The 8,121-nt window shown below is 61.7% G+C and overlaps 1 protein-coding gene and 1 long non-coding RNA gene across 2 annotated transcripts in view; both read right to left on the reverse strand.

The window, feature by feature from the left end:
* Positions 1–393, reverse strand: part of JRK (Jrk helix-turn-helix protein) — a 13,500-nt gene extending 13,107 nt beyond the window's left edge. The window contains exon 1 of the mRNA XM_081816642.1: positions 317–393. The gene's annotated coding sequence lies outside the window, so the exon portion shown is untranslated. The remainder of the gene's footprint in view (positions 1–316) is intronic.
* Positions 394–6,970: 6,577 nt separating this feature from the next.
* The window catches only part of LOC145721003 (uncharacterized), a 5,415-nt gene continuing 4,264 nt past the window's right edge, over positions 6,971–8,121 (reverse strand). Inside the window, exons 2-3 of the long non-coding RNA XR_014144462.1 lie at positions 7,807–7,966; positions 6,971–7,075 (exon numbers count right to left, since the gene is read on the reverse strand). This is a non-coding gene — a long non-coding RNA (uncharacterized LOC145721003). The remainder of the gene's footprint in view (positions 7,076–7,806; positions 7,967–8,121) is intronic.

Below are 8,121 nucleotides of genomic sequence, written 5' to 3' on the forward strand. Positions count from 1 at the left end.
GGGAACCCCGGGGCCAGGAGACGAGGGCCGGCGTCTTTTGAAAGCGCTTCCTTCCCGGAGCCCACGTCTGGGGGCAGAAGCTCGGCCCGGGGCAAACGCACACACCGGAAAGGGAAAAAGGAAAACCGTGCAAGTCCCCGTCCGGCAGGTCCCGGGCAGGGACCCGGCGACCGACCCTCTCCGCCGGCGAGGCCCCGAGGGTCTGCGAGCGGCGGCGCGGCCAGGCGCGGCGGCGGCGGGGCTGGGACGGGAGGAGCCTCCGCCCGGGAAAGCACACACCGCGCGGCGCCCGCCCCCCGGCCCGGCCCCCACTCACCTGCGGACCCGGGCCGCAACCGCAGCCGCCGCCGGAAGTGCCCCCGCTCTCCCCGCCGCCGGTCCGCGCCTGGCCGCCTTCCCCGGGCCACTTCCGGGACGCTCTAGGCAGCCGGGAGGACTGACTCGGCCTCTCGGTGGCCTTGCGGGTGGCCGAGGGCCGCGGCGGCGCGGGGGCGGCGGGGCCTCTCCCGGTGCACCTGCCGGCGGGGCGCACCCGCCCGGGCGTCGCGGTTCTTGTGTGCGTGGAGCCCTGTGCTGAAGGACTCGGGGCTCTCGCAGTCCCGAGCCAGGGTTGGCGGGAGCGCGGTGATGGGGCCGCTCCCGTTAGTGAAATGCAATGGCCAGCGTGGTTTTCTTCCCACTGGGCCTCTTACTCAGCTGGCGCCTCATCCACACCTGATGTGCGGTGTTTGGATGTTGCCGTGTGAGGCTTTAGAGCTGGTGAGACTTGCAATGGACCAGATGCTGGACAGATGGGAGTCTTTGGAGACCAGAGTCCAGCCCTGGCGGCTGAAGAGTGCCCCCCCCCACGCCCACACCCCCATCCCCAGAACCTAGAGATACGTGACCTCAGGTGGCAACAGGGGCTTTGCAGATGTGATGAAGATTCTTGAGATGGAGAGATCATGCTGATTATGGGGGGGGCAGTGTAATCACGGGGTCTTAGTAGGAGGGAGGGAGGAGGGTCAGGGAAGACGACATAACCACAGGAGAAGAGGGAGAAAAGGAAATGTGACCAGAGATAGGGGTCAGAGTGTGTGCTTTGTAGGCAGAGGAGGAGTGCGCATTCTTTCCTGGAGGCTCCTTCTTTCCTGCAGAAGGAACCAGCACTGCTGACCCCATGTGTGTCACTTTTGGCCACCAAGTGTCTAGTTACTTGTTACATAGCCACGGGGACTAAGACAGACTTCCGTCGCTCCTTCCCACTCCATTCACTTTCTTCCCGGGCTCCCAGGGTGCTACCGCCCCAGGCCCTCCTTCCACGCAGCCCCCTGAGGGTTCCTGACTGCCTGGGCTCACTCCTTGGCTCTCCCCTCTCTAGCCACACCCACTCCCTGGGTGATCTCGTCTCTGGGCAGTACCAGCACCGGCGGGTCCTGCCAGGACCCCTCTTGGGAACTCTTCCCAGCATCTCCATGTGCAGCACCTCACGCCCTGCATTTCTAGGCCTGAACTCAGGACACCGCCCAGCCTTGCCCCATCCGCGCACTCCCCATCTCTCTCTCTTTTTTTTTTAAAGATTTATTTATTTATTTGAGAGAGCGAGAATGAGAGAGAGAGTACATGAGAGGGAGGAGGGTTAGAGGGAGAAGCAGACTCCTCGCCGAGCAGGGAGCCCGATGCGGGACTCGATCCAGGGACTCCAGGATCATGACCTGAGCCGAAGGCAGTCGCTTAACCAACTGAGCCACCCAGGCGCCCAGCGCACTCCCCATCTCAGTGAGTGGCACTGTCATCTTTGCATTCACTCGGGCCAAAAATTCAGTCACGCTTAACTCGAGCTGTGCCTTGCGCCCTGATTGACCAGGAGCTCTGCCCAGCTCTGCCCTCCCCATCCGCGCCTCATCTGATCTCCTCATGCCCACAGCTGCTCTCTCCCTGGCCCGAGTCCCCCTGGCCTCCTTGCTTCTGTCTTTGCCCCCACAGCAGGCACCTACTACTGCATGATGAAGCACCCCCAAACTCAGTGGCTTGAGACTAACCACCTTGCTGCACGTGGTTCTGTGGGTCAAGAATTTGGAGGTGCTAGAAGCAGATGTGTTTCACAGAGGAGAAAATTGGGGCCACTGAGCATAACTCGAGGGGGACTGAGCAGGGTCTCTGGGGGCAGCCAGGTGACCCCCCCAGGAAGGCTGGCTCCATCCCTGTGGGTGACACTCTGCTGCCACCTCATGGACATGGGATCGCATGCACCTCCCCAAACCGGCATGGGGCTGGCAGGGGCCTGGGGTTTGACTCCCAAGATGCATGGGCTTCCCCCAGATGCTCCCATCATCACTCCGGGACCCTTGGGCCGCATCTCCAGGGCTGAGCCCACACTGACAGAGAAGAAAGGGTCAGAAAGAGGAGGAGAAGAAAGATGTGGTGTCTCCTGAGGACTCCCCTCTCCCTATCACCCCCCATGCACAGGACCGAGTCTCCAGACCACACCTGCTCACCACGATAGCCTCCCCATCCCTGTTCACAGCCAGAGTGGCCTTGAGAGCGTCATTCTGAGCAAATCACCCCCCGCCCCACCCCTCGCATCCCAGTGGGCTCCACAGAAAGGTCCCCAGCAGGCCACACCACAACTGGCTCTCCCTGCCCCCTCCAGGCCCGCCACAGGAGCCCCTTCTGGGCATGTTGTCCCTCAGCCTGCAGGCCTCCACCTGGAGGCAGGCCTGGACGCAGCAGAACCACTCACTCGGATCCTGGAGGCCTCAGGTGGGGAAACATCACCAGTCAGTCCCCAGAGCGGGGGCCTTGGGGTGACAAGTCTCTCACAGCAAAGAGGGGGCTTTGGCTCCAGGCTGGGGTGCTTGTGAATTCCACACCGTCTGGCAGAGGGGTGGCGCTGCCTGAGTGGGCCGGGTCTCCTGGGTTCCCTGACCTCACTCCAGGAGGGAGGAGAGAGGGACAGATCTGAGAGGCACCAGAGGAGGAGGGACCCAGCAGGGGGCTGGAACGGAGGAGGGGTCGGGTGTGGGGCAGAGCCTCCAGTGTACATAGGACAAAGGTGTACATAGGACACCTTTGTGAGGACCAGGAAGAGGACCCGCCTCTGGGGCGCGAGGCCCTTCACAGAATCAGAGATGATCGGGCACCCAGGCTGGTGGTGGGCCGTGGGAGCTTGGCCGTGGTGGACCGGGGGTGAGAAGCAGGCTCCCAGGGCCCGTCATGGGACTCAGTGCCCCCAATACCCACAAGCACGCACACACACACACACACACGCACACACGCACACACGCACGCACAGAGCTTGCAAGATGCCTGAATTTCAAGAGCCCAAAATGGGAGGCCGGGTGCTGGGCGTGCTTTCCCCAGTTGTCAGTGGTCTGGCAGCATGTGGATGACCCTCTCGATTTTACGAATGCATTTTTCTAAAGGAAAAGGTCTACAGAAGTGGAAGGTGAAATCAGTGGTGGTTTTGTATGGAACCTACCATCTTTATTTTTTAAATTAATTCTGCCTAAAATAAAAGATTCATCCAGAACTGGTGTCCATTCACATAGCAGCCCTGGGAGGTCATGGTCTGTTGGCAAGGACCCTGCACGAGGTGGGGTCAGCAATCCTGCCTCCTCCCAGGGCCTGGCCCTGCTGCTGGTCCCATCAGCCCCGGCTTTCTGCTTTCCGTCCTGGCAAGAAGGGAAATGTGAGCAGGCAGGATCTCCAGGGAACCCAACGGGTTGGGCAGGTAGGTGGAGAGGTGAGCGAGAACAGGAAAATCTGGAGCCCCAGAAGGTGACCGCAAAGCAGAGGCGAGGAAGGGCGCTAAGGGTGAGTCATACCAAAGCCCCACCCTGACCCTGTCCGCTGCAGGGAGGGACTGCAGGGACTCATGCCCCTTAGTGACAGACCTTCCCGGAAAGTGGGACAGCCAGAGGATCCAGGCTTAGTCTAGGCTGAGGGGCTGTATTCAGGATGTGCCCAAAGCATGGGTAATGGGACAAGACACAGTCAGTGACCGGGGCCAGGTCCTCTGGGTGACCGGGGTCAGGGCTCGTTTGGTGAGCAGAGTCAGGGCTCAGACTGTGACCCTAGTGAGGGCTTAGTTTTGGACTGAGGTCAGAGATCAGCCTGTGCCGGGGTCTAGGGCATTGTGGCCATGGGCTTCAGGATTTCAGCTATGGCTTATAGGCCATGAGCTCAGTCAGCTCGGGCCGCTGTAACAAGTGACTACAGACCGGGTGACATAAACAACAGAGACTGATTTCTCACAGCTCTGGAGGATGGAAGTCTGAGACCGGGGTGCCGGCGGGGTCGGGTTCTGGCGAGGACCCACGTCCTGGACTGCGGACGGCCCCCTTCTTGCTGTGTTCTCACCTGGTGGGGGGAGCTCTGGTGTCTGATCTTATCAGGGCACAAACCCCATCGTGGGGGCCCCACCCTCATGACCTCATCTGAACCTAATTACCTCCCAATGGCCCCACCTCCAAATACACCACATTGGGGCTTCAACATAGGAATTGGGGGAGACACGATTCAGACCATAGCATTTTTGCCCCTGGCCCCCCAAAATTTATGTCCTTCCCTGTTTGGTCTACTTCTCCACCTTCCGTCCTCAGTGGGACAGCAGTCTCGTCCCCGTGGCTCTGGGCGGGTCTCCTGCCCCTGCGGTTCTGTTCACATCAAGCTGGATGTGTCTCTGTCGTGGGCGCGTCCTGTGCAGGATGCTGAGCGGCATTCTTGGCCTGCACCCGCTGGAAGGCAGTAGCAGCCCCCTGATGGGACAACTGACAATGTCCTCAGGCATTGCCAAATGTCCCCTGGGGCCCAGAAGCCCCCTGCTTGAGAACCACTGCTTTAGAGTAATCACCTCATATCAAATCAGATTAACAAATATTTATGCACCTGTCAATATTTGAGGAATGAATGTTCCAGGCTTGTGTTAGGTGCTGGGTGCCTTGAATAAAAAGGCAGATAAGAAAGGCTCCAGTCCAGGGCACCCCCAGTCCCAGTGAGCTGGGCATGGGCCGACAGGCAGACAGCCATACACTGAAACGGTGAAGTCACAAACATCTTACCACGAGGCACCTGAGCCGATGGGACCGGGGACTGTGGGCTGGAGTGGGGGTGTTCAGGGAGAAAGTTCTAAGCGGGCAGAGTGGACCAGAAAGGCAGCTGGTGGAGGGACCACATTCACCTCCCCCCCCCATGTGACCTTGAGCAAGGTCCTGTCTCTCTCTGGGCCCCAGGCTCCTCATCTGCCAAAGGAGAGACGCCCTCCACAGGAAAGGGCCCAAACTGGTGGGTGCCAGGGAGCCGTGCAGGAAAGACCCCAGAGGTGTGGCAAATCCCAGGGAGCTCTGGGTCTCACCCCTAGCCCACATCACCGTGTTATCTTGATCCAGGACTCAGGGTGAGAGGGTGGAAGCTGCCCCCCACCAGGGGGGTCTTTCTGCTCCCCCCACTGCCCAGGAGAGCTGGGAGATGGAGCCCATTTCCCCAGCGAGGGCCTTGCCAGCAACATGCACTCGGCCCTGCCCAGGGGGACGAGGTCAGATGCCAAAGTGAGGTCAGAGGTGCCATCCCAGGGCCAGGCGAGCATCGGGAAGTGAAAGGTGCTCTCTCCACTCCTGGGAGGGGCCTGTCCCCTCCCCAGACACATGGGGTCAGCAGGCGGTGGACGTGGCTTGTACCTGCCAGCACCCAGCTGGACACTCCAAGGGGTCATGGGGAGACTGTTTACAAAGGGAGGGTCACGCTTAGAGGGACAATGGGGAGCATGAATGGGCCCCAGGCCAAGAGCAGCAGGAAGCCCCTGGGCCCCGGGGCTTGGAGGGGTGAGGGGAAGGGACCGTTACCCCAGGCTGGCTGAGGCTGGTGGGAAGGAAGGAGGCTGGCCCCCAGGACATGGCCACGCACGGCCACTGCAGCCTCGCTGTTGGGGCACAGCGGAAGAGATGGCCCAGCCTCTGCACCTCTCACCCTCAGGTCTCCAGCCAGTGGAAGCCCTTTGGGATCCTCATGGGATCCCAGGACACAAACAGGGTGGAGAGTGGGTCTGGGCTGCAGACGACGTCCAGCGCGGTGCCGACCCCCTCCCACCTCCTCCTATAGAGGCTGCTAATGCTTTGTTTCCCAGACTCCCTTGCAGCTAAAGCTCCATGGTGTGTGGGGATTAAGGAAGGTCACGAGGGCTAAGCCTGCACCCCAGCGTGCACACATTTCAATGCACCACACCTGTGTACTTGGGCTGTGCCAGCCCCCCTCTGGCCTCCAGGGCACTTCCCAGAATGGTCTCCCCCTGCCCCCCGCCGAGGCACCTCTCGTGTGTGGCCATTCAAGGCCTGTTGCCCCTGGGGGACCAGGAGCCCTGGGAGCAGAGCAGGGCCCAAGGGAGGCTGGCCCTCAACCTTGACCCCCCCACTCACCCTTCTCTGCCCTCACTGCTCACTGTGGCACCTCAGCACCTCGCCCTGGGGTGGCTAAGAAATGGCCCCTGCCCTGGGCAGGCCCTGCCTTCTGGAAGCAGACAGAAAGACAAAGGGAGTGGCTGGGAGCAGCCTGGCAGGGCGGCCGGAGATTGGGATCTACCTGCCCCGGAGTACTTGCTGGCGCCGGGGAACCCGTCCCTGTTGACAGTGGGCAGTGGAGCCTCCCCCTTGCCAGCCAAAGCACTATAAAGCCACCCTGAGTCCAGCCCACCGCCGCCCGCTGGTGACCATGAAGGCTGTCCTCCTCACCCTGCTGGCCATTGGTTTGGCCCTGCGGCCAGGTGAGACCTCTGCCACCATGGGGCAGGGCCACGGGAACAGGGCTGGGGGGATAATCAGGGGAGACCAGAGGGGCACTCAGAGAGGGGCCCACCCAGAAGGACAGACAGAGGAGGTGGAGGTGGGGGCGGGGGGAGGGAGTCAGGTGGGAGGTAAGAGAGGCAGCGGCAGGAAGAAGGGGCTTTGGTCCTTGCCCGTGTCACCCCCGGGCAGCTCCCAGTGCAGCCAGGGTGCAGCAGGGCCTCACCCAGAGGCAGGCGGCCAGGATGGCGTTCTCCTTTACCACCGTGGCGCAGGGCCTGGCTCCTGGAGCGCCACCAGCGGAGGGATGCACGGGGAGCCTGCAGGGTTGGGGGAGGCACAGGGACAAAAAGCCTCAAGGTAAGAAGTGCCATGGAGGCAAGGAGGGCAGAATGAAAGGGGGGAGCCTGGGGGTGTCCTGAGACCACCTGGGGCCTCTTCCCAGGCCCAGCCCTGGGGCCCACTGTGGGCAGCAAGGACAGCAGACACCCAGGCTGGGGTCCCGGGGGAAAGGTGCAGGCCTCAGCTGCTCTAGTCTGCACTCCAAGCCCAGCTCGGTCTCACTAAGTCTCTTAGAGCCTCAGCTTCCTCTTCTGGAAAGTGGGGGTCATGACAATGGCTGCTGGGAGTCAGCTAGTGTGTGTGGTGACCGAGCATGGGAGTAGCAGCATGGAGCCTGCTTATGCTTGGGTGACTTTATCCCATCCCATCATTGTTTTGACCGGAAGGGACCTTATCATGCCATCTGGGGCCATTACCCCCGGGGACAGAACAGGGCCTGGCCAGGGGCCCACACAGGGTCTCCTGGCACTGGGGAGGCCTGAGTGGGGCTGGGAGGCTGGGTCGGGCTTGCACAGGCTTTTAGAGAGAGTAATGGAAGGGCCTCGATGCCTGGTGGCAGGAGCAATTCTGGGAAGGGTCCTGTCCACCCTGCCCTCACCTGCCCAGTGCCCAGCTGGGCCGCCTGCCAAGCGGGGGGAACCGGTTTGCAGTCACTCCCTTCTGTCTCAGACCACGGGCATTTGACAGAGGGGTGAGCTGGGGCACTAACCGTGGGTTCCAGGGGCCATGGCAGCAGGTGGGCAGAGAAGCGTTCCTGGGGGACTTTGATGAGTGGAGTGCCCTCCCTGGGCACTAGTGCTTCCCACTAACGGGGGGTCCCAGTTTGCAGTGGGCTCTTGTGCTCTTGCACACTCCCAGCAACCTGGAAGCTGTGACAGATGAGAAAAGGAGGCTGCTTCCCCACTCTGAGCACCCCCACCCCCCAGGCACCGCCCTGCAGTGCTTCTCCTGCAAGGCCCGGGCGAGCAACCACGATTGCCAGCATGTGCGGAACTGCACTGACTCTGAGACCTACTGCTGGACC

Source organism: Leptonychotes weddellii, chromosome 4 (assembly GCF_054177405.1).
Source record: "Leptonychotes weddellii isolate Sample4059 chromosome 4, ASM5417740v2, whole genome shotgun sequence".
NCBI classification, from domain to species: Eukaryota; Metazoa; Chordata; class Mammalia; order Carnivora; family Phocidae; genus Leptonychotes; species Leptonychotes weddellii.